At 43.1% G+C, this 26,175-nt stretch overlaps 1 protein-coding gene across 2 annotated transcripts in view; it reads left to right on the forward strand.

Moving 5' to 3' along the window:
- Positions 1-26,175, forward strand: part of RAB27A (RAB27A, member RAS oncogene family) — an 80,611-nt gene that overhangs the window by 1,236 nt on the left and 53,200 nt on the right. The window contains exon 2 of one of the 2 annotated variants that reach the window (XM_082733845.1): positions 18,220-18,340. The exons of the other annotated variant lie outside the window; for it this stretch is intronic. The gene's annotated coding sequence lies outside the window, so the exon portion shown is untranslated. The remainder of the gene's footprint in view (positions 1-18,219; positions 18,341-26,175) is intronic. 2 annotated transcript variants of the gene reach the window in all.

Genomic DNA, 26,175 nt, shown 5'->3' on the forward strand with positions numbered 1-26,175 from the left:
CCAGCGCGCTAGCGGGCGACTGGCGGGGCTGGCCCTGGGGCTAGCAGGGGAGGCGGCGGCGAGTCCTCGCCCAGCTTCTGCGCGAGTGAGCCCGCCCGAAAAGTTGCTCTGCCCCCCGCGAGTCCCTCAGCGCAGACCCACGGGGACGACCGCCGGGGGTGGGGGGCGGCATGGGCGGGGCGCCGGTGCGCAGATCCAGGTTTGGGACGGGGCTGAGGTCCCCTCCCGGGGGCATCTAGGCACTTGGGTCTCCGTCGGGGAGGGCGGTGGGGGGAGGAAACTTCCCTGGCGGGAGAGGAGGAAGGTCCCAGACCTCCGGCGCTGGCCCACAGTTCTTTCCTCGCTCCTGTGGTTCTCAGTGTAATGACTTAACGTCTTTACATCCTTGTCGATTAGGGTCCGGACGGCAGACTGGCTGGGTGGGCGACGGTTCTCCCTGACCCTGTCAGTCAGGCGGGAAACCCAAGCGCGCAGCCGGCCCTGCATCTCCCCTGGTGGTAGGGCTGAGGTGGAGGCAGGTTCGGGAACTATTGCCAAATCCTTGTCTCTGTTTCAGTAGATCACCACTTAGGCCAGTCAGGCCTCAGGAGGAGGATATCTTGTGAGCCTTTGATTTTATCTTCCCAGCTTTTGACTTCTGCTGGCCACCTAGGCCACATGGCCACGGAATGTTCTGCCACAGGGTCCTCTTCCTTACCTCAGTAACAGCTGTGTTTTCCTACTCCATGGATTCTCGCGTTATGGCTGGTTCTTCACTCAGATGTTGGGAGGGGAAGTAGTGTGAACGTCCTGTAAGTTTTCTGTCATTATTGCTTTTTAAATTTGTTGGTGGTCCATTGTTCCGACCCCCCCCCTTTTTTTTTTGCCTTTTTAATAACTTGCTTTAGGGGCAAAGCAATCTGTAAAATAGGGTTCTATACATGGTTAGAGATTAAGAAAGGTTCATAAAGTACTGAAAGCACTTGACTAAAGATAATTTTTTTCTTGTATTTTATGTTGGTTTTCATTCCTACTTTCTTCTTTCTTTCTTTTTAAATCATGAATTTATTTTATTTTCATGCCTGAAGCCAACTCATTTAGCTATCTCAGCCTTTCTTCTTTCTTTCCTTCCTTCTCTCTCTCCCTTGCTCCCTCCCTCTCCCTTTCCTTCTTTCTCCCTCCCTCCTCCTTCCCCCTTTCCTTCTTTTTTCTTTCTCTCCCCCTCCCTTCTTCCTTCCTTCCTTCCTCTTAATTCTACTTCATTGATCTATTCGTCTATCCTTATGCTAGTATCATACTGTCTTTATTATTGTAGTTATGTAGTACGTTTTGAGAGTGGGAAGTGTGAGTCCTCCCATTTTGCTCTTCTTTTTTTGAAATTGTTCCAGCTATTCTGGGTCTCTTGAATTTTCATACGAAATTTAAGATCAGTTTCCCAATTTCTGTTGCTTTGGTTTGACAACAGATGTAAGAGTTTTGAAATAGGCAATAATCTCTAGGAACCAGACTCTTGATTTCCCTCTTCCAAATCTCCTCTTCACTTAGTCTTCTAGTTCATAACATAGTTGTAGTCTTCAGTTCATAACAATCTTACTCTTCTAGATGCTCAGACTAAACACTATGGAGTGACCCTTGATTCTTTTCTCTCATTCCCACATCTAATTCTTCAGTGAATCTCCTTGGTTCTACTTTGAAAAAATATATATAGGATAAAAACCATTCTGACCATTTTCACTGCTTCTCCCAAGATCTTGTCATTTCTGTCACTGCAGAAATTACTGCAAAAGCTCCCAGCAGGGCCATCGTGCATCTACCCCCACTAGTCTACAGGGTGTTGTCAACATAGCAGCCAGAGGTCATTATGCCACCTACCCCTCTGTTCACAACTCTCCGATAGCTTCTTTTTTTTTTTTTAAGATTTTATTTATTTATTTGATAGACAGAGACCACAAGTAGGCAGAGAGGCAGGCAGAGAGAGGAGGGGGAAGCAGGCTCCCCGCTGAGCAGAGAGCCCATTGTGAGGCTCCATCCCAGGACCCTGGGATCATGACCCGAGCTGAAGGCAGAGACCTTAACCCACTGAGCCATCCAGGTGCCCTCCAATAGCTTTTTATCTTAGAAGAAAAACAAAGTCCTCATCATGGCTAACAGGCCCCTTATGTGGTCTGTGGCTTTGTCTTCCATCCTTCTCCCCTTGCCGCCTCCACTTCACCCACTCCTTAAGACCTTTGCATTTGTTCCTTCCTCTGCTTGGAATGCCTTTTCCTTGAAATGTCTACATGGATTTCTCACTCATTTCATCCAAGTCAGAAGTCATTTCTTTAGGGAGGCTTACATGAACCATCCTATCTCAAACAGCATCCCTCACCCACCCATAATTTTTTGCCCCCTAACTTTGTCTTATTTTTCTTCAGAGTATCTGTAGCAATAATTGTCATCACACACACACACACACACACACACACAGTCTCTCTCTCTCTCTCACACACACACACATACTCCCTCTCTCTCTTACACACACACACACACACACACACACACACACACAACTATTGTCTCCCACTGGTAGAATAGGCTTCATGAAGGTCAGGAATTTATCTTGTTCACTGTGGTGTACATAGCACCTAGAATGGTTGTTGGCATGTAGTAAACTCTAAAAAATATGTGTGGAAAGAATGAAAAGGGAACGAGAGACTGAGAAAGGAGGATCACTCTTTGTTCCTTTCTCTCTGTTCCTTCACACTTCACCTAAGAGAAGCAGTGTCCATAGTTACACTAAGATCTCCCATGTCTGTCCTATTCTATCCTTTTATTCCCCCATGACAATGGTTTAAGCCTGCATGGAAAGGGAAAGGCTTTGGGTTCTTCCCACAGTGGCAGTGGGGAGCCCTCTTCTCTGTAGCCTGGGCAGACTGTATGGGGGCATTTGGCTCTTCCCTCCAGTGATACCTTTCTTCTTCTTTTTTTTTTTTTTAAAGATTTTATTTATTTATTTGACAGAGAGAGATCACAAGTAGACAGAGAGGCAGGCAGAGAGAGAGAGAGGGAAGCAGGCTCCCTGCTGAGCAGAGAGCCCGATGCAGGACTCGATCCCAGGACCCTGAGATCATGACCTGAGCTGAAGGCAGCAGCTTAACCCACTGAGCCACCCAGGCGCCCCCCTTTCTTCTTCTTCTTTTCTTTCTTTTTTTTTTTTTTAAAGATTTTATTTATTTATTTGACAGAGAGATCACAAGTAGGCAGAGAGGCAGGCAGAGAGAGAGGGGGAAGCAGGCTCCCTGCTGAGCAGAGAACCTGATGTGGGGCTCGATCCCAGGACTCTGAGATCATGACCTGAGCGGAAGGCAGAGGCTTTAACCACACTGAGCCATCCAGGCGCCCCCAATGATACCCTTCTTGTGTGTCAAATCAAGAAAATAGAAATTGATTTCTTTTTTTTTTTTTAAAGATTTTATTTATTTATTTGACAGAGAGAGATCACAAGTAGGCAGAGAGGCAGGCAGAGAGAGAGAGAGGAGGAAGCAGGCTCCCTGCTGAGCAGAGAGCCCGATGCGGGACTCGATCCCAGGACCCTGAGATCATGACCTGAGCCGAAGGCAGCGGCTTAGTTCCACTGAGCCACCCAGGCGCCCCCAGTGATACCCTTCTTGTGTGTCAAATCAAGAAAATAGAAATTGATTTCTTGATGAATATTTTACACTACAGTGAATTCATCTTTCTCTGGCTTCTAACTGAAATTTCAACTCCTGACACACATTTTGGCATTTAATTACATAATTTCTTTAGACTGTCAACTGTTTGTATATATGTTGTCTTATATGTCTTATGGCTGGATCGTAATATCCTGGAGGCAGTGTATGACTTCAGCTCACTTTTTAAGGCTTATACTGCAAGGTATCTTGGATAAAAGGAATGTTCAATAAACTTTTGCTGAGTATACCAATAAGTTAATGAATTAACCTGGATTTATTTTTATCATTGGAAACTTCTAGCCCATACATCTAATTTTTCTTAGCCAACAGCTATAAATATCTTGTTTTAGTCTACCTTATTCTGCTGCTTCTGACAGAGCAGTATTGACTACAGTTGAATAGGATTTCCTGCTGCCCTTTCTCAGCGAGAATTGAATTAACAGCCTAGAGAGTATGGTAATTAATTTTACAAGTTATTTAAAAATTGAATATGCTTTCCATTATTATTTAAACTTATCTTGGGATGTGCTCTAGTTGTATCTTCACTGAAAAATATGGAAAAGGATTATTTATACATATATTGAGGATTTATACAAATATATATTTTCTCTAATGAATTATAGGTTTAACCCTCCCTGAAAAACAAAACAGAGCTTGCATATTTAAGGTCTGAGCCCCTAACTAACTAGATGGGGGAAATCCTTTCACAATGTAAATGTTCATCAAATGATCATGAAGTATACTTTAAACACCTTGCAGTTTTGTCAGTTTTACCTCAATAAAGCTAAAATTAAGAAGAAATAGTGTGAGCCCCAAAGAAGCAAGATTGTGTTGCCATTATCAAAACAAGATTGGCTTCTGAAGAGAGTAATTTTTCCCCTTCACGGCTTTTGCTTTCTTATGCCTTGTGCAGTTTTTACTAGAACCACATTTATTCCCCTGCTTCTTGGTCAGGAAGTTTAAGTTTACCATCTGGTTTCCCTTAAGCTGATTACTTGGGAGCAGACGTGAGCCCGGAGTTGGAGGAAGAGATAAAGGGTTTGTAATTAACTTCATGTCCAGAGGGTGAGAGGCGGAACAGGGAGCATTGAGCTCCATTGGCCTCCTGTCTGGTGGTGCCGCAGAGAAGGCACACTACATTCTCTGTTCTGTATGAGTGAGGTCTACTAACACTCACATTTTATTTACTGTTAACTCAAATTTGATGCCTCGCTTACTTAAGAGGAAAGTTGAGAGTCATTTTTCCATTTGTTTATTTGTTTATGGCCTCTGTATATGTTACTCTTGAGAAGGCCTTCCATTTAGCGCCCCAGCCACTTTAGAACTACCCGTGTGTTTGGAATCAGAGTTTTGATTCTTAAAATCGAACTTTTAATGTGGGGTTGGAGGTAGGGTGCTAGATTTAGCAAGTGAAAAAAAATTTGCATTTTGGATAAACAATGAATAACTTCTTACTATAAGTGTGTTCCATAAATACTTGTACTAAGGAACTATTTATTGTTTTTATGAAATGCAAATGTAACTGGTTATCTTGTATTTAATCTGTCAAATCTAGTCTGATAAACCGTTTATGAGCAGGAAATGAATTGATCATGATAATGTCCAAAGAGTGAGAGACCTATGGCTTATTTTGGTGACCATACATGTGTCTATCTTAAGGACAGAGGGGGGGCATCTTGCTGGTTCAGTCGGTGGAACATACGACCAGTGACCTTGGGGTTATGGGTTTGAGCCCCACATTGGGTGTAGAGATTATTTAAAAAAAAATCTTTAAGGACAGAGAAGATTTATAAGCTCAAGGGGTATAAAAAAATGGAAGGAAGTGGAGGATTTAGTTTTATTTTAGTTATTTGTAGTTAGGAAACTCATATCCACAGACTTTAAGTCACTTTGTAGGATCACAGAGTTAGTAGAAGAGACAGGACTGGAACTCCAGGCACAGTAGTTGGTCTGTTGCATAATATCTTCCTATAAGATATATCTATATCTATGTCTATATATCTTTTCATGTTGACCCTTAATCACTCTTTTTTTAAAATTCCAATATAGTTAACATACAGTGTTATATTAGTTTCAGGTGTACGATATAGTGATTCAGCAATTACCAGCCTAAATCACTTCTGTTGTCACCATCCTATGATCACTCCCTTATCACACAGTCCTTCCAGTCCCCAGATCCAGTGGCGGGCAAAGCCACTCTCATGAGACATCCTTGACTTTTCCTGGAGAGCCACATGACTGTCAAAAACCACCATTTGGTTGTATTCCCGTGACGATGCCAGAAAGCCCGTTATTCAATGTGGTTTTATTCCTTTTGAGGTCTTGTTAATAATTTTGTCCCCTTTAAGTTTTGATGCTTTGATTATGGTTGACTTACTGAGAGTAATTTCACAAAAACGAAGTATTGTCTTATTGACAGCCTGCTTGCTTTGTGGCCTACTCCTGTGAAATTCCTCATTGCATTGCTTTGTGGTACATCAATTATGGAAGATCTATGGGAAGGATAAATAAATTACATAGATAGAGGTGACTTGCTCTGTAGAGATGTGTTCTTATAAAACACTGAGTTATTTTATTATCTTAAAATTGTTTATACTTATTTAAGAAAGCAACCTTGAAAATGAACATGCTTCCTCTGTCACTAGAATACTGTATTTCAGAGCCTCTAATTTGTTTTTTCATAGATCTGCTGATTAATTCATGTAAAGCCTTACCAGCTGCCAGGTCAAAGCGTAATAATTAAATTGGTTGCCAAGAGACTGAAAAATCTGTTCATTCTTATTGACGGCAGTTCATGTATCCTACCCTGATCCCACCACATGGGTGGCTGGTCAAGTCTTATCTGAGTATGAATGATTACTTATCTTCTATGTATTTGTACCGTTAAAAGCAAAGACAGGGTGTCAGTCAACTAACTAAACCTTATGATAAGTTACTTTTATTCTAGTTATACCAACCCTAAGATGAGGAGGAATAAGACATATAGAAATAGGTCATGAATTAAGTTTTCATTTGAGATACCTAAGAATTTTAAAATATAATCTATTGTGGTGGCCAGAATTCCTTTGTTTCTTACAAGGTATGATTGATTTTCATAATGAATCTCACCACTGCAAGGGGGTGACCCCAAGAATGAGTAAAAAGGTCTAGCAGTCCTTAAAAAGAGAAGGTATTATTCTTGTTTGATACTGGAGACCAGATGTGGCCAAAGAAGCTGCTTGGCTATTCCTGACTGGGCTTCTGTTGTCGGGGACAAGGTCAAGTGTCCATTACCCTGTTCTTCTTTGTCACAGAAAGGCATGAAGTGGGATGTGATGCTTTCTCAGGGAGTGACTCACCTCTGTGTTCTAGAGCTCCTGCTTGAATGTGGGGGAGCCAACATAGCTGGGACTTAGAAGGCTGGGTGTTAGTCTCTAATACTGCTAATAATTAACTATGTGATACCGCACCAGTGGTTCTCAGGGCTGATTTTGACGCTCTCCTCCTGTGGGGACATTTGGCAATATCTGGAGACAGTTTTGGTTGTCAAAACTGAAGAGTTACTACTGGCATTTAGTGGATAGAGACACAGGGCGGCCCCTCATGACAAAAGATTACCCTGCCCAAAAGATGAATGGTGCCAAAGCTGAAAAATTAGACATTAGACAAATCAGTGAATCTCCCTGGCCTAACATTCTTCTGACATTCTCTCTGACATTCTGACAACATTCTCTCTATCTGTGAAGTTCCCTAAGACTGAGTCTACCACTGTTGTTTTTTCCACCTCTCACTTACCCTGATTCTAAATGTAGAATAGGGTCCGGCTGTCGACACTGATGGGCAGTGGGGACTGTGAACCCCTGCCCTCAGGGATCCCATGGAGGAGATCCTTGTAGGGGTGCCAGGTGGACCATCTGAGAGGAATGGACGCTGTGGTGACAGTGTCCACAGGAGGTCTGCCATGTGATGCAGCATAACTGGAAGCCTGCCAGAAACTCAAAGAGAGCACTGTGACTGAAGGCTTGGTCTCTAAATTCCTCAGAGCTCTGTGCTCTCCACACCTATTCATGAGGAGCTTTCAGCTGACCAGGACTGTCAACTTCCCAGGTTTCCAGCCAGCTTCCATACCCTTGTGGCAGGGATGCCTTGGACATCAGAATTTCCCAAGGAAATATTAAGATGGACAGTTTCTGGGGCACCTTGGTGGCTCAGAGGGTTAAGCCTCTGCCTTCAGCTTGGGTCATGATGCTGGGATCGAGCCCTGTATTGGGCTCTCTGCTCGGTGGGAAGCCTGCTTCCCCCTCTCTCTCTGCTTGCCTCTCTGCCTACTTGTGATCTCTCTCTCTCTCTGTCAAATAAATAAAATATTTTTTAAAAAAGATGGACAGTTTCCTCATGAACATCTGATTTTCGGCTTAACTAGAGCCTCTCTGAAAGATTTAAAAGTCAACAACAAAAACTCTCTATGCTAAGTCATCAGCTCATTTTGCCACCCAGGGAAGGAAACCTCTCTTGCTGTGCTTCGAGCATTGTGTAATTCAAGTGGTGGTAGGCCCCAGAAGCCAGGTGGCTTAGCCTTCGCTCCACCTCAGAGGTTCAGAGCTGTGCTCCAGGTCACATGGTTAATTGATGACAGAGAAGATTCTAGAAGACAGGTCTGTCTGCTGGTTCTCCACTGTGTTCTTTCCATGTCCCTATGCTCCTATTTCTTGATTGTAACCAGGTATAACACGGGCAGGACAAAATTGTGTTGTTTTGTTGTTTAATTTTCAGATGGAACTTTAACAAACCATATCTCTTCCTTGACCCTTCTGAAATATCACAGGAAGTGAAACAAGTATATTATGATTTTAACCTAAATTAAAGCCATCCAGAAATAACTGGGCACTTGCTATGGTGATGTGCCAGCTGCCAGTGAAAGGCCACCATTATTTCTTCCCTATATTGCTGCTTTTCTGGTCCCATTCTTACCCCCTCCCCCCCGGCCCCTGCTACAGCCCATTCCTCACACAAAACTAGTGATCTTCAAACAGTGTGAATCAGATCACATCCTTCTTCTGCGTTAAATTCCTGTGCCATTTCCCACTGCGGCTGGTATAAGATTCAGATGTTCTGACCGTGTTCTGTAGGGGTCTCCGTGATCTGGGCTCTGCTGCCTCTGTGACCTCAGCTCATCCCTGTAACTCCATCTCCAGGCTCATCTCCTTCCTTTCTGTCTCTTTGAGATGCCAAGCTCATTCCTTCCTCAGAGCCTTTGCACTTGCCCTTAACTCTTCCTCAGTGTGTTTTTCTCTAGATCCTCACCTGGCTGGCCTCTTGGCATCATTCAGATTTAATTTCAAATATCACCTCTTCAGAGAGGCGGGTGATGACTTTCACCCTGATGACTGTGTTAAAAGTAGCCTCTGGACACTCACTATCCTGTTATTGGGTTGTTGTCTTCACCGTACTTACTACTGTTAGAAATTATTTTATCCTTATGTTCACTTATTTATTGTTTCTCTCTTCCTGCTAAAATGTTCTCTCCACAGGGCAGGAACTTTTTCTGTTTTGTGAAGTGCTACATGTTTAACCCCTAGAATCATACCTGGCACATGGCAGATGATAATGAATGAATGACAGGGACGCCTGGATTGCTCAGTGGGTTAAGCGTCTGCCTTCGGCTCAGGTCATGATCCCAGTGTCCCGGGATGGAGCCCCATGTCAGGGTCCCTGCTCAGCAGGGAGTCGGCTTCTCCCTCTGCCCCTCACCCTGCTCGTGCTCTCTCTCATGCTTTTTCTCTCTCTAAAATAAATAAATAGAATCTTTAAAAAAATGAATGAATGAATGACAGGGTAAGTAAATGAGCAGTTGGTGATAGAGAAGATTGCTTTATAGATTTAGTGCTATGTAATTCCTGTTTTCTCTTACATGTTGGACTATATTTTTTATTTTTTTATTTCTTCTTATTATTTTTTAAGATTTATTTATTTATTTATTTATTTATTCAACAGACAGAGATCACAAGTAGGCAGAGAGGCAGGCAAATAGAGAGAGAGAGGAAAGCAGGCTCCCTGCGGAGCAGAGAGCCCGATGGGGGGCTCGATCCCAGGACCCTGAGATCATGACCTGAGCCGGAGGCAGCGGCTTAACCCACTGACTTACCCAGGCGCCCGAGGACTATATTTTTTAAACTAAAACCAGAATGCTAGTTTACTGACTGATGAGAAGTGGAACTGCTAGCAGTTTTTCCTTTGAGGACTAATATACTTGCCTCCTGCAGTAAAACTCCATGGGGAGCACATACAAAAGAAGACAGCTGGGGGCGCCTGGGTGGCTCAGTGGGTTAAGCCGCTGCCTTCGGCTCAGGTCATGATCTCAGAGTCCTGGGATTGAGTCCCGCATCGGGCTCTCTGCTCAGCGGAGAGCCTGCTTCCCTCTCTCTCTCTGCCTGCCTCTCCATCTACTTGTGATTTCTCTCTGTCAAATAAATAAATAAAATCTTTTAAAAAAAAAAAAAAAGAAGAAGAAGACAGCTACTTGGTGAGCCCAGACTCAGGGCACAGGGACTTAGAAATCAAAAAATTCCGAGAGCTGCGGTGCTGAAAGAGGCCTGAAAGATCACCGTGGTAATGCTTCCTCGCAACTGGCTGCCTGTGAAAATCACACGGGGAGATTTAGTAAAACATACCCACACAAAGCCACACATCTTCCAGTCTCTCCTTTGCAGATTCTAATTTGTTAGGTTTGCAGCCACGCCTGGGGAATCCACGTTTTCTTTGAAATGCTGCCAAAATGAGGGATGGCGCACAACCAGGTTCAGAAACCAGTGACTGAAGACCGGTAACTAGAGGCCCTGTTTTGAATAAATGCCATCAAAGAAAGCAGATGCCTAGCTTAACTTGAGGCCTTGATGTTAATGAGTCACAGACTAAAAGGCCGAGGCCGGCCCCCGTTTTCAGATAAGTAAACTGAGGCTCAGAGAGATTAAGTGCCTCCCTCACTCAGGCTCTCACATAGGGTGAGCAGAGAGATGGCACTCAACTCTCCCAGCCCTCTTTCTACATGGTTCACGGAAAGCGACCACAAAGATTCTCAAGGGCAGAGGCAGCACTGCCTCGGAAATTGCTGGTTTATTACTTTTTTTCTTTGTTTACATAAAACTAACCAGTCTCCTGTCAAACAGGAAATGCATATGGCCTAGTTTTTCTTTTTTACAACAAAGTGTCAGATCAGTTAGATTTAGATTCTGGGGCTGCAGAATGATGATCAGAGGGTGGTTCTGGGGCCAGCACCATCAGTACCACCTGGAACTTGTTAGAAATGCAGATTCTTACCCAGAAGTACTGACTGAAACTCTGGAGGTAGGGTCCACAGTCTGTATTTTATTTTATGTTATAGATTTTATTTATCAGAGAGAGAGAGAGCACACGAGCAAGCATAGCAGGGGGAGGGGTTCAGGGAGAAGGAGAAGCAGGCTCCCTGAACAAGGAGCCTGATGTGGGCCTCCATCCCAGGACCTTGGGATCATGACCTGAGCCGAAGACAGATGCTTAACTGACTGTGCCACCCAGGCACCCCTACACATTCTGTATTTTAAAGCCATCCAGAAGATTCTGATGCACACTCAACTTTGAGAACCACTGTCCATGGGTACATTTTGCAATTCAACCATTGGTTAAAGCTGCCGGCCTCGGCCTTTTAGTCTGTGACTCATTAACATCAAGGCCTCAAGTTAAGCTAGGCATCTGCTTTCTTTGATGGCATTTATTCAAAACAGGGCCTCTAGTTACCGGTCTTCATTAGAATGCCATACAAAGGGAAGGAGGGGAAGGAATTAATACTTACTGAGCACCTGCTCTGTGTGAGGAGCCCTATGTGAGGCTATTACTTCTCTCATTTAATTCTCGCCACCATCCTGCTAGGTGGGTATTAGTATCCGTATTTTACAGATTTGGGATAGGGAGGCTGGTAGAGGTTAAACATGGTTTTGTATATGGGTCCTTTGACATTTTGCTATCTGTTGTCTCCCTACAATAGCTGCTCTCAACCCTTCTTATGGATAACCGGGAATCCCCTGGGAAGCTTGTTATGCATGCAGATTCCCTAGCCTCTCTGTCAGAGATCCTAATTCCGAAGCCTGGTTGGAACCCAGGACTCTGGATTCTGCTGCTAGTGGGCATCTGGCCATACTTGGAGAAATCCTATCCTAGCTCCACCCACGGTGGTTAGAGCAGATGCTCCTCAAGGTTTGATGAGGGCCTGTGGTTCTCCCGTGTTTCGTGTGCTCCCAGACCTTGGGTGGGGATGTTGGCAGAACAAATATGAGCCTAGGAGGAGGAAGCTTGGGGGTACGTATAAAGTAGTCTCATATTTCTACTCTCTGCTGCCTCTTAGAGGGTTCCTAGGCCATGTTTTGGCTTTGAGTAACTTGGTCCTTTTTGCTATCTATCCCAAATTGTACAGCTTTTCTTAGAGCAACTTTACCCTTGTGTTGGTGGGATGTACAGTTGTGAGCACTTTCCTCCAGGCTGTAATTAATATCTATCGAATTCTGAGTTGCTTCAGCTTTTGAGGTCAGAAATGGGGTTTCATCTGTTCGATGATAACGTACATACTTATTTCTTAGGGATAGAATTGACATATCTTAATGAATGAGATGTCAGTCCATTAGGAGACTATATGATTTGGTTCCATTATGAAGGAAAAAAGTAAGATGCAAATTAAAAAGAATGCTCTTATTCTGCCTGATGTCCTTCCACGTGAGGTGACATGCTGATTGGTCCATAGGTTTGGAAGCAGCTACTGACATACGTACCCCAGGTGTCCCATCGTATAAAAAAGATGCATGTATAGAAAATGACGAGAACCTCCCAGGCCTTTGCCTAGTGGAGGAGTCAGCAGTGTGGAAATATTAAATAGCTTTAATATGTCTTAGTCCCTGAAATAAAATTGTGTAGGGCAAGGGCAGAAGGAAATCCACAAAAGCACATATTTTGGTCTCCTGAGATCCTCTGCATATAAGGCAAATTCTTTTTGCCAGGAAGAAAATAACCAAGTTACAGGGTAAGTATCTAAGAATAATTTCTGTGGCCACTGCTATTCGAGTTGACAATAACAGTGAGTAACCAGTATAATGGCTCAAGCTACAACCTGAGTGCTTACTGTGTCAGGAAATATGCGCACATTCTCTCATTTCATCCTCAACAGACTTTCAGCAGAGATATCATCCTTCACTTTACAAATGATGAAACAAGCTCAGGAGGATTAGGTAATTTTCTCAGGGCTGGGACTGAGATTTCCAGGATGCAAGACTGTCAGTGCTAGGGGTGCCTGGGGGGCTTAGTTGGTTAGGCATCTGCCTTGGGCTCAGGTGATGATCCTGGAGTCCCTGGACTGAGCTGCACATCAGGCTCGCTGGTCAGTGGGGTCTACTTCTCCCCCTGCCCTCCCTCTCAGATTGTGCTCTGTGCTCTGTCTCTGTCTCTCTCTCAAATAAACACTTAAAATATTAAAAAAACAAAACAAAACAAAAAAAACAAAGAAAACTGCCAGTGCTAAAACTAGGACAATCCTGGGTAAACTGGGATGGTTGGTTACCCTGAGTTGGTCACCCAACCCACCGACCTACAGCTGATAGTTCAGAAGTAAGCCCAGAGGGTTCTGAGTAGTCAGATGGTTCATATATGGAAACTTGCTGATTTGTCTCACAGAGACTTTCAGAATATTCCTTGATACCCCCTTTCCTCCATTTTACTTGCAGTTCTTTTTTTTTTTTCTTTTAAGATTTTTATTTATTTATTTGACAGAGAGAAATCACAAGTAGGCAGAGCAGCAGGCAGAGAGAGAGGAGGAAGCAGGCTCCCTCCTGGGCTCCATCCCAGGACTCTGAGATCATGACCTGAGCCTAAGGCAGAGGCCCAACCCACTGAGCCACCCAGGCACCCCTTACAAGCAGTTCTAAAAAGCTTGGTTATTTGGTTTCCAGGTACCTTGTCAATTAGAAACTGAACTTTGGAAGGGGAAGTGGTTATTGTAGAAAGGCACACTGATTACGATGGTCAGGGACGTCTGGCTGAAGGTGGGAGCAAGGAGAATGAAGTATAAACGAGTAAAAGATGAAATCATTACAGGGGCGCCTGGGTGGCTCAGTGGGTTAAGCCGCTGCCTTCGGCTCAGGTCATGATCTCAGGGTCCTGGGATCGAGTCCCGCATCGAGCTCTCTGCTCAGCAGGGAGCCTGCTTCCTTCTCTCTCTCTCTGCCTGCCTCTCAGTGTACTTGTAATTTCTCTCTGTCAAATAAAAAAAAAAAAAAGATGAAATCATTACAGTAGTCAGGAGACGTTTATCACAGTGGCAAACATATCTTAATAAAAATAGCTGTTACTGAACACTATGTGTTGGACAATATTTTAAGCACTTATAGGAATCACATAATTCAATTCTTCTAAAATGATTCTATTATCCCTGTTCCTCAGATGAGGAAACTGGGGCACAGAGAAGTTAACTAACTTCCTGAAGATCACACAGCCAGTAAGTAGTAAAGCCAAGATTCAAAGTTTCCAGAGCCCAGATCCTCAGCTTCCTGATTCACTGTAGATCCTGGGTGCTGAGGAGGTAGCACAACAACTTAGTGATGTTTATTTTAATGTCCTGAATCATCTAAGAAAAAAAAATTAAAGCATGGACATTACATTTTACAGTAGTCCCCCCCTATCCATGGGAATATGTTCCAAAGTCCCCAGTGGATGTCTGAAACCGTGGTTCGTACTAAATCCTATATCTACTATGTTTTTTCCTATACACACATACCTATGATAAAGTTTGATTTATAAATTAGATACAGAAAGAGATTAACAATAACTAATAATAGAACAAATGTAACAATATACTAAATGAAGTTATGTGAATGTGGTGTCTTCCTCTCACTCAAAACATCTTACTGTGCTCTCCTTATCCTTCCTCTTGTGATGATGTGAGATGATAAAATAACTATGTGATATGTTGAAATGACATGATGACCTAGGCTTTGTGATTGTTATGCCCAAGTTTTTGCGTCCAAGAGACCACCAAGGAGCCAACACCAATGCAATCACACGAGGGTTTATTTAACAAGCTGAATCTTGGCCCAAGTATACCCGACACAGCGGAGCAGGGACCCCAAGCTTAGTTAAGGCAGGGATATTTATGGGTTCCTGTTCCTAAAGCAGGGTGGGGATTCCTGTTACTAAAGCAAGGTGGGGGTCTCTGGAACTAAAACAGGATGGGGCTTCTTAGTACTAAGGTGAAGTAGGGGAAAGTTCAGCCCTTGGGCACAGAGGTCTGAGTTGGCTGCCGGAGCTAAGATGGCTGTACTTATGCTAAGGCTAAACCTGAGGTGGAATGGCTTTAATTTTTCTCAGCTTCCACAGTGATGTAGCCTTAGGCAACTATTGACCATCTGATGAATCGTCAGGGATCCTACGCTTCTGGACAGCTACTGACCCCAGGTCTCTGAAGCCCCAGAAACCAAAACCGTGGATGGGGTGGGGGGTGTACTACTGTATTTTGTAGGAACTAATTTTTAAAAAAATTTTATCAAGTTATTCATGGACACAGTGTGACAAAAAGCCATTACTCCCCTCCCCCAGCTCATTTCCTGCTCTGCAGAGACTGCTTTCAAGTTTTGTAATTAGGTGATTCTTGCTGGTAGTTACATCTCTTGTCTCTAAACGACATACTGGATATTTCTACGGTCAATTTTCAGTGTTAAGCATTATTTAAATGCCTATGCCTAGACACTTTACCACGGAAGAAGAGACTTTTAACTCATTTCCTCCACATCTGCCTCTACCACACGTGTGTGCTATTTCTGGCCCCTATCTCAAGTTCTGTGATAGTTTTAGTTAGATCAGTATGTCCTGGGCCTGTTTTTTCTTTACATCTTCCCTCCGGGGCTGGGCGGATTCTCCAGAGAGCATTTGAACCACCTGCCTGTGGAGAATGCCTGTGTTCTGGAAGTTCCCCAGTATGTGTGGGTGGGGGGTGCGGGGGTGCGGGGGTGCGGAGGTATCTCAGTATTTAGAGGATTGCGATTTAAGCAGACTTCCAGTATTTTTAGCCTTGACTTTACCTTCCCCTCACCTCCAGTAGTGTTTGGGGCTCTGGATGCCTGACGCTTTCTGTAGATTGTGTGATAAATTGCTTTTTGGCTTTCCCTAGTGGCAGGTAAAGAGTCATCTTTCTCAGGTCTGCTCCTTAGTTACCTCTTGTCCATTTAGTTTCTAGCTTCCACATTTTGTTGCTGTTGTTTTCATTCATTCTCTTTGTCCTTTTTCCTAAAGGAAAAACAAAACAAAACAAAACAAAACACCTCTTTTTACTGTTACCTTAGTGAGATTTGGGGAGGTAGCTGAACTAAGGTGCGTGTTTGGTACATCATCTTTATCCTAAAGTTGGAAAGACATTTTAGAAAACTTTCAATGTGTAGGGGTCAAAAGAAGTTTGTGTTGCTGGGGCGCCTGGATGGCTCAGTGGGTTAAGCCTCTGCCTTGGGCTCAAGGTCATGATCTCAGGGTCCTGGGATCGAGGCCCAAGTCTTTTACTTCTATGTACTACTCAAAATGTAGTTCTAGGACTAGGACTACCTGGGTATCACCTGGGCCTCACCCAAACTGATTAAATCAGAATTAGAATTTTATCAAAATCCCTAGGAGCATGCTAAGCATGCTGAAGATTGAGAAGTGCTAATATTTACTCAACTCCTACTGTAGTTAGGATAAGCTAATTTTAATACATTTTAATCTGAGATTTAAAAATTTTAGTATATTCACTTACTAAATTCTCCAAATTCTAAAGGTTGCTGTGAATAATATAGAGGAGTATGTAAGTTTTCACGAATATGCATCTTCTCTCCCTTTACAAACCATGTCTGTCCATCTGAGTCAACATCAGATGTGAACCCCAAATTCCATGTCGTTTGCCATGAGAGATTCCATATTGGTTCTATTCAGGCTTTTTAAGCTGCCCACAGTTCTTGAGGCTGGTGATAGGGTTTTACAGATTGGGTAGGTTGAGTTTTCAGTCACCCATCAAACTGCCAAAGTTAGAGGGTGGCTTCCCCTGAAGGCAAAGGATAGATTAATTAGTCTAAGCCCAGCCTCTGTCCCAGTGACAGGTATATGCTCAGCAAGTGATTGTGGGATGAGCGAACCAAAGATACAATTCCTGTCTTCAAAATATTCACCAACCAGCATAACTTGGATGTCACCATGTAGGGTTGACCAGCACTAGGGAAGAGTAAGCACAGAGAAGGGGCATCTAACTTAGCATTACCGGCAGAAGGAGCCAAAGGGCTACGTGATTTGATGAGCCTAGCTTGGTGCATTTAGAGCAGCGGCTGTCAGTTTAGTGTTTATTAGAATCACTTGGGGGCTTGTTAAAACAGAGACCCTGTTGCCATCCTGACAATTCTGACTCAGTGCACATGGGGCGAGCCCAAGAATGTGCATTTCTAACCACATCCCGGGTGATGCTGATGATACTGATTTCACATTTTGAAAACCACTGGTTTTAGAGAATTATAAAGAGTTCTTGTGGCCGGAGTCAGGGGACAGGGAATGGTGGGTGATACTGAAGGCAGAAGTCTAAAGAGTAGGGATTTCATTAGGGAGCTTGTAGGGGGTCCGGTTTTCCAGAGGAGAGTGGTGCACACCCATTTGCCGTTTGGAAAGATCATTCTGGGTGCGGTGTGGAGGATGGATCAGCAGCAAGGCTAGGTTAGAGGCCAGGAAACCAAGTAAGTGGATGATCATAGACATCCAGATGAGAAATAATAAAAGCTTGGAGACAGGTGGGAGGACGAAAGACCCCTAGAACTTGGTGGCCAGTTGGAAGTGGGAGGGGAAGAGGGGGAGGAGTCACAGTGGACCATCAGCTCTCCCACTGGCTGGGTGTTGGGATTGTGTCGCTCAAAACCAGGAGGAGAGGGGGTCTGAAGCAGGGTCTGGAAAGAAGAGCAAAGGAGGTAAGTCAAGGGTAGGGCATGTTGAATTTGAAATGCCAGCAAAAAATCTGGGTGGACCTCCCAGTGAGGAGTTTTCTTTCTGGGTCTGGAGGCCAGGAGAGGCCTGGTAAGTCATCTAGCCCTGTCCCTTCTGCCACTTTCATTTGGTCTCCTGTGTTGTTTGATTGAATCAGGCATTGCATTTGTGAAGAAACACTACTGGTATAACCTTTCAGGACCTGAAGAATGCAATGCTTTTACAGATCCTTTCTCAAGAAAACAAATATTCTACTCTTTTTGATTGGGGGAAAAGAAAGAGTTGGAGTACCAGTCTTATAACACCAGAAGAGGTTAATACAGCTAGCTCCCTTTGGTGTGTGAGGCCAGTGGAATTGGGTTTTAGTAAGCTTGAAAGGAGCAAAATCACTTGACTGGTCTTCAGGCCATATGACGAACAGCTGAGACTAATTAGCTGGATTGTGGGTTTTTTACAGAGATGCCTGATTTTGAAAGTTGTTGGAGTGGACTGCTTTTCAAAAGACTCTTTTGAAAAACTTTTATAAGTAGGCGATTCTGGCTTTAACATTTCTTTTTGTATTACATAGACAAAAAGTAACCTTTTTGAAGAGGACATGTGATTGGACGCTGTCTAATTGTTGAAGTGTTGGGAGCAACATTTCTAAAGTTTTAGAATAACCACCAACGACTTATACTCCCTCCTTCAAGGTATGGTTTTGTGTTTAAATATGTATATAGGGACACCTGGGCGGCTCAGTGGGTTAAAGCCTCTGCTTTCTGCTCTGGTCATGATCTCAGGGTCCTGGGATTGAGCCCCGCGTCGGGCTCTCTGCTCAGCACGGACCCTGTTCCCTTCCTCTCTCTCTGCCTGCCTCTCTGCCTACTTGTGATCTGTCAAGTGAATAAATAAAATCTTAAAAAAAATAGAAAAGAAATATGTACATATACATGGTTTTTTTGTAGAGGTTTCAAATTCTGCCATGCCAGTTTTCATATACTTAGAGTATGTGCAATTTACCATAAAATACCACTGCCTGTGTTAACTTCGTTTTTCTTTTTAAGCCAAAGACTCTAAAACACCTGCTAAATTTCTGGGGGTACATATGGGTACATATGTAATGTACATATGTAAAATGTACATTTACATATGTAAATTTCTGGGTACATATGAATACTGACTGCATCTTTCCTTTCTTTTCTTAACTGTAATAAGATAACATAGGTTTTTATTCTCAGATAATATGTTTTCTTATTTAAACTCAATTAGCCAGTGTACAGTACCTCATTAGTTTCTGGTAATATGTTGAGTAAGAGAGCTGATCAAGGAATGAAATTGCTCTAAGTCTTGTTCATCCTCTGAGGATTTCACAAAAATTCCAGCTTATTGGGATTTTGTTTTTAATATTGTTAACAGCTTTCATGGAGAAAAGTTTTATCTTAGTATGTGTTTTACCATAAGGTATATTTCTTCCATGAATTAAATTTGCCCCCAAAGAATTGTTAATTTTGTTAGGTTTTGAGGTAGTATTGTGGTTATGTAAGGAGAGGTCGGGATATTTTAGAGGTGCTTAGTGACAGGACGCAGGAGTGAAGGACCTGGGGGTGGGGTCTCATGAGGTCTCATGTTCATGACACAGTTCTCTCTTCTTCTGGGTCTGTGCGTGTTTGCCAGGACTGCCCTGACAAAGCGCTACAAACAGGGTAGAAGGGTGTTGGCAGGGTGGGTTCCTTCTGAGGACGGTGAGGAAGAATCCGTTCCAAGCCCCTCTCCTTGGCTTGCAGATGGCCGAGTCTCCCTGTGTCTCATCTTCTCCTCTTCCCTCTCTGAGTGTCCTTTTATGAAGAAGGAGTTTGGATGCAGACACTCAGGACATACAGCTGATTAGTGTCAGCGTCCAGGCAAGTCCCGACTTCCACTCTGGGGTGCTTGGTTTTGTTTTCTTTGCTGCGAGTCCAGGCTTTTCTCCGAGGAGTGAATCCAGAGCCCTGGTGATCAGAAGGAACTATGGGAAAAACCTTAATTAAAAGTCGACTTTGTCTGTCTAGATTCTTGGATTATAAATTAAAAAAAAATTTTTTTTTAAAGAAAATGTGTTATGGCAGAAGTGTTTATTCATGACGGTATCGTATCCATAGACCGTCCAGGTTGGAGTTCATACATTCCAAAGGAATGTATCTTGATTGCTTTCTGTGTCTCTTACAACTTTCCCCTTGTCCTTTTCAGACACAGTATTCAGTGACCCAGCAGCCATTAGAAAACAACAACATGATTTTTTTCTTTTTAGTTGCTGCTGCTGCTGCCCACAAGACAGGAACTGTGGCAGCAAATGCTGATGAAACTTTGTGGCGGGGAGGATGGCACCATAGCAACCGAGACCTGCACCTTTGAGCGGGTCCCGGAACCCAGACTTCTCTTGCCGCTGTTCCAGTTTCCGCCCTCTCTCGGGACCCTCAGCACCCGAGTGCTCAAAGAGGAAATGCCCACCACTTCCCTCTGTTTCTGTTTTCTCCTTTAGGATGAAAGCTTCCTGAGACCCCTTTTCATCTTTGGCTGTCCTTCCTTTCTTCTGCCCTCTGCGCTTGGTGGATTTGTAGCTAGACCTCAGGGCAGAGCATGGTCACGGCTGATGAGTCACATAAAGCCCATTAAAAACAAAGGCTGATTTTTGCAGAAGCCGTAATTCATTTGCGCTGTCTTTGCAAGAGGACGTCTTCCTGCTTGCTTCTGTGCTCCTGGGGTTACCGCAGTATGGCTGGGGCCCTGCCCTCTGGCCTGGGTGTGTTTTGTGGGGCCTGGAGGGGAGGGAGGGAGGAAGGGATGAGTGAGATAGATCTGCTCAGGAGAGGAGTTGCATTGCTGATGATTCTGGGGGTGGGGGGGGGAGTGGGGGGATGGGGGGTGGGGGGTGCGCGGCAGGAGCCACCTTGCTCACACAAAGACACAGACCATCCTTCCAGGAACCCAGACAAACCATGATTCTGGGGGTGGGGGGGGGAGTGGGGGGATGGGGGGTGGGGGGTGCGCGGCAGGAGCCACCTTGCTCACACAAAGACACAGACCATCCTTCCAGGAACCCAGACAAACCCAGTTTGTTTGTTTTCTCCATTTCATATTCCTTTAGGTTTCTCTTCTCCCTGATGTTGTCTGAGCAGGGAACCTTTAGCTATGAATGCTAGATTCGTCACTCTGCAAATATTGAATGGATCCCCTGTTTGCACAAGAAGGAGAAAGTCCAGATGTCTTTAAGCTGCCACCTCTGTGCTTTGGTGACTGTGGACTCTTGTTTTAAAAATCTCCTCCTAGTGTCCTTCTTGGGTCTCTCTTCATTCTCATTGTTCCTCTCAGCTCTCCCATGGCCTCAGGAAATCAATTATGTTCGTAACTCGAAAATCCATATTCTTAACACTGATTCTTCTTTGGAACCCTAGTTCTGTGTTCCAAATGCAAGTTAAACGCAACTCCCTGGATGGCCAGCATGTCTAAGGGACATTTAATTGATCATGTCTAGTACACTGTAGCATTGTAGTCTTGTGTCTGGATTTGAATGCTGGCTCTACAGTTGACTGGTTATGCATCCTTGAAGAAGTTATTTAACCTTTCTGTGAATCAGTCTTATTATCTGAAAATTAGAGCCTTTATAGGGTTGTTATGAGGATTAAATAAGTTGGTATTTTATTTATTTCTAAAGATTTATGTATTTGAGAGAAGGAGAGAGAGAGAGAGAGTGAGAGCACAAGCAGGAGGGACAGAGTGAGAAAGAATCCCAAGCAGACTCCATGCTGAGTGTGGAGCTTGACTTCCATATCATGACCCTAAGATCATGACTTGAGTTGAAACCAAGAGTCAGATGTTTAACCGACTGTGCCATCCAGGCACCCCTAAAAGAGTTGGCATTTTAAAGGACTTAGAAAAGCACTCAGTAAGTGTCAGTTATAATAATCATAATCTCAAGTCATCTTTTCCTGTCTTTGTTAATAATAATAACACCATTAATTCTGTTAATAAAGCAAAGTTCTGGTTATCTTTTTTTTTAAGATTATTTATTTATTTGACAGAGAGAGATCACAAGTGGATAGGCAGGCAGAGAGAGAGAGAGAGAGAGGGAGGGAAGCAGGCTCCATGCTGAGCAGAGAGCCCGACGCGGAATTCGATCCCAGGACCCCGAGATCATGACCTGAGCTGAAGGCAGCGGCTTAACCCACTGAGCCACCCAGGCGCCCAGTTCTGGTTATCTTTAACTTGTATACCAGTCAGTTAAGAAGTCGTACTGATTTTTTCTACCTACTAAAATATGTCTTGAATTATTCCTCTTCTTTCCCACTGTAACCAACCCGAGTCAAATCATCACCTCTCCTATTCCATGCTGACCCTCTGTTGTGTATTCCCAGTCTCCACGGGCTGCCAGAAAGAGCTCTCTAAGGCAGACACTTCGTGTCCCTCTCTTTTATAGAAGTCTGCAGTGGCTTTCCATTGCAGAGGATAACACAGACTTTTTACATTACAGAGGAGTCCTTTTGGGCCTCGGTTGCAGAGTCTCCTCCACCTTTCTAGCCCATCTGGACATATCCTCTCCATGGCCATGCACCTGAGGCCCCCTACGGGCGCCCACACACACCCTTCTCCCGCTTACACCTCTGCAAGTGCCAACATCTTCACTCCCACACTCCCAGGCTGTCACGCAGCACTTGCTCCTCTCTCAAGGCTGGGAGCCTTGTCTGGGTTCTGTACTTCGAATGCCAGACACCCCTTGCCTAATGCCATCAACAGTTATTTACACCTTTCAGATTAGCCTCAAAGATCATGTTGTTGATAGCTTCTGTTGTCTTTAAAGGACGATGCTTATTTGGCATGTGAAGTCCTTTGTCACATCGCTTGGTGAGCTGGTGATTTTTGTCCATTCACATGTATCGCTTGTCCCTTGGTGTGTGGTTTAGTCCTTGACCCAGATGCTACTCGGTGAAGTTTTCCTGGTTTCCCCTGCCAGGCATATCGGATATCTCCCCTTCCTTCTAACCCCCTCTGCCCCAGCCCTCCCACCCGTCCAGCATTGTGTGCATGTTTGTTACGGTTCTTGTTTCACTATTCATTCCCACAGAGAGGGCTTCTGTTAGACTGTTGCTCTTCCAGAGCTACGTTCTCAGTGTTTCACGTAGTGATGAGTGCAAGGCATGTTCTCGATCCTGGTTCGTTAAATGCATGTTTTAACTCCTGTGCTTACGAGCTGGTGCCTGACTTTAATCATCAGAACCAGGCTCTCCTGGAGTACCTGCGTGGCTCAGTCATTAAGTGTCTGCCTTTGGCTCAGGTCATGATCCCAGGGTCCTGGGATGGAGCCCTACATCGGGCTCCCTGGAGAGCCTGCTTCTCCCTCTGCCACTCCCTCTGCTTGTGCTGTCTTCCTGTCTCTCTCTTAAAAACAAAAACAAAAGCAAACAAACAAAACCCCCCCCCAAAACCCCACAAGAACAACAACAACAAAACAACAAAAAAACAGGCTCTCTCTCCACTGTTCAAGCTCTGCTGGTGTGTCTTTTGATCATTGTCCTAGGCCAGTCTACTTAACAAACTCGATTTGAGATTATTAACACTTTTTGTGTTGGTGTGTGTATGTCATTTTTCATTGAGGGATATTTGGTGTAGGTTTCTTGAGAAGTACTTCCAAACCTGTCCCAGGCAGTACTACCCTTCCCAACATCATCCTACGCTGTAGAATTTTTGTCATTTTGCATTTGTCAGTTGAGCCAAGTTTATTTTCCTCTAAAACAATTTAAATATTCTGCTTAGACTAGCTCAAAAATCTATTTTTAAGTTCTTAATAGTTACTAAAAGTGTTTAAAAGTAATTAAAGGTTTGTGGAAATAAAAAAATAAAAATGTACTTTTTTTTTTTTTTTTAAAGCTGCTGTAAAACTTACTGCAGGCAGGGGCTGTAGGTCCTTTAGAGTTGGATATAGACTCCAATGCTATAAACACCTGTGAGGTTTAATTTGTTTTTCTAAGAACTAAAGATTCTAGAGCCTTGTTACAGAGTTGCTGGCTGATTTCTATTTCTTTTGTAAGTGTCCCTTTTCACTTCTAGAATACAACTTGTCTGACATCCTTGGTCAAATAGATGCATTTAATGGAATTAAATGAAACAGATTTCAGGATAATTGCATAGACCAATGAAAAAAATTGGGAATTTTTTTTTTTCTTAAAGTACATCCTAAATAATTAGAATTTGGAATTTGTAGAGTTTAGAAAATGTGGTTTCAATTTCTTTAATTTTAAAATTAAGATGTTGTCACCTTTTATAAAGTAATAAGTTCACACTTTCGCTTGTAGAGGGGAGAAGGCAGATTGGGTAGAGCCTAGAGTATAACATTTCATACTCATCTTCAGTCATTTTTCCAAGTATCTGGTGAGGATCTTGATTTTCTTTCTTTCTTTCTTTTTTTAAACTGTAGCTTCCTGGGTTGCCTATGTTTATGGGCAGTGGGGTCAGATGGGGGGAGTGTGTGCATGGGGGTCTGGATCTTTCAGCCTTTTTTCCCCTCTCCTGGTCTACACCATCGGACTATGGAGTGTTTTCCCCCACAGAATGCTAGCCTTACACCTACTGTTTAGGACTGCAAAGTACTTAGAGATCTTCTGTATCCCAAGTCAGCAAACCTCCTCATCCACTTCTCAGAAACCTCCTCTCACCCACCTGACCATATTAGGTTAGGTGTTAATCTCAAGGGATCCTTTCATTATGCCTGCTATAGGTACTCTTGGCATCTTGTGTCAGTGCTCTGAGACCTCCATTAGATGGTTAACTCTGTGAGGACAGGTGCTTTAGCTGTCTTATTTGCATTTTATCATCTTGCACAGTGTGTTGTGGGTACTCACCTATTAAATGAATAAACAAACATATAATCCCTGATTAAGACAGAACCTATGAAAGAACCAGACTTTTCCAGAGCTGTAACACCCCCCCACACACCCGATGCAGCATGGCAAAAATCAGACTTGTTCACCCTGCTTTAAACAAAAGGAAATGCCTATATTTTTCCCTCTGTCTCTGGATTGTTTGTACAAATTAAATCATCATTGTGGCTGGTCAGGTTTGGGTTGAGGTTCTGAACCAAGTTTTGAGGTATGGACTGACTCTTCTGACTGATAATGTTAAATTACAGAATGTGTATAAACAGTACTTTGCATCTTTCCAAATCGCTTATTTTTGAAATCTGTTGCCTCCAATTGCTAGGTGCTGTAATGGGGGAACTTGAGCTCTAGTACTTATAGTCAAAAATAATTTTGAAAAGAAAATTCAAAAGATAGCTTAATGACTTTCTGATATTTCTCTAGGGGGTGGAACACTACTTCAGTTGAAAAACTTGCTATGATAATTCTGCCTCTAAGAGACTGGATCTCAAGTAACCTTTTTTTATTTAGCTCCAAAAAAGAGCAACCTATATAAATGTATTGTGTTATATTTAAAGATTAGTTTTGGGTAATCACCTCAAACACCTGGCACTTATTAGACATTTCATCATTTTTTTTTATTCATTCAAATATGTATGAATGACTCTCAGAACTATAGCCTTCCCCACTCCAGGAATGACCAGGAAGAAACAGAATGACTTTGAAAGAAAAGTCTTGGGTAGAAAGTATAAATCAAGAATAGATGTTAAGGGGCACCTGGGTGGCTCAGCGGCTTAAGCCTCTGCCTTCAGCTCAGGTCATGATCTCAGGGTCCTGGGATGGAGCACTGCATCAGGCTCTCTGCTCAGCAGGGAGCCTGCTTCGCCCTCTCTCTGCCTGCCTCTCTACCCACTCGTGATCTCTCTCTCTGTCAAATAAGTAAAATAAATAAATAAATAAATAAATGAATAAATAAATAAATAAAAGAATAGCAGTTAAGAGAATTAGAGAAGAAAAAAGGAGACCAGAAAGCTAAAGATCAAAGGCAGAATAAATGTAAAAGCTTGTTAGCTAACACACTGAAGGAGAAAAATGACATAATTTTCTCAATAGAAGCCAAAGCAAAATTTGACAAAACTGATACCCGTGCATCATACTCATTCTTAGAAAACTAAGAATAGATGGAGAACTTCCTTAACCCCCTCAAAAAATGTCTACCAAAAATCTAAAGCAGATGTTATTCTTGAGGGCGAAATGTTAGAATCAAGACAAGACTGTCTATTAAATTCTTTTGGAGGTCCTAACTGGCACAGTAAGACAAGAATATAAATAAAAAAGTAGAAAGTTTAGAAAAGAAAAAAGCAAAATACAATTATTTTCATCTATGTTAACAAATTGTTAGAAAAAGTGTGGCTAAGTAATAGAAGACATATGTATATATTTAAAAGCTGTCCCATAAGTTACAAACATATAAACTATCAGTAAGTCTGAAGATGTACAAAGTCCTTATGAAGAGAATTTATTTATTGATAACACTTTTAAAGTCATTAAAGAAGACCTAAATAAGTGTTGAGAGATAACTGTACTTGCACATGTAGGTTCAAGATCATGAATATGTCAGTCTTCTCAGTTTGATCCATAGATTTTCATGCAGTGAC

Source organism: Mustela nivalis, assembly GCF_964662115.1.
Source record: "Mustela nivalis genome assembly, chromosome: 6".
Classification (NCBI taxonomy): Eukaryota; Metazoa; Chordata; class Mammalia; order Carnivora; family Mustelidae; genus Mustela; species Mustela nivalis.